Consider the following 400-nt stretch of genomic DNA (forward strand, 5'->3'; position numbering starts at 1 on the left):
TTGACTGTTTTATTACCAGTGCTTTCAGCTCTTGCTCCTGGCTTGGCCTTTGCCCCAGCTCTCATCTCTGGCTCCAGATCTTCAGGCCCTGCTCAGGCCTACCAGCAAGTCTGTCAACCCTCCACCCCCCAGCACCAAGGCTCTGCTCCCAGCCATAACTATACCACCCAGTCCAAGCTCGCAAGCAGGTTTTTAGGCTTGGCCCAGTGAGCTTGAGTGCGTGTCACTCCCCTCCCCTAAGCACAGGTGGACTTGTAGGGAACGCTGCCAAATACTTTTGGTTTAGGGGGAGGGAGGGGTGTTGGCTGAGGCTGGTGGGTGTAGCAGTTTTTTGTTTTGTTGTGTTTCTTAGATAACCGTTTCGTGGAACGGTACCTTTTCACTCCTCCAAATCACCGAC

Source organism: Sebastes umbrosus, chromosome 19 (genome assembly GCF_015220745.1).
Source record: "Sebastes umbrosus isolate fSebUmb1 chromosome 19, fSebUmb1.pri, whole genome shotgun sequence".
NCBI classification, from domain to species: domain Eukaryota; kingdom Metazoa; phylum Chordata; class Actinopteri; order Perciformes; family Sebastidae; genus Sebastes; species Sebastes umbrosus.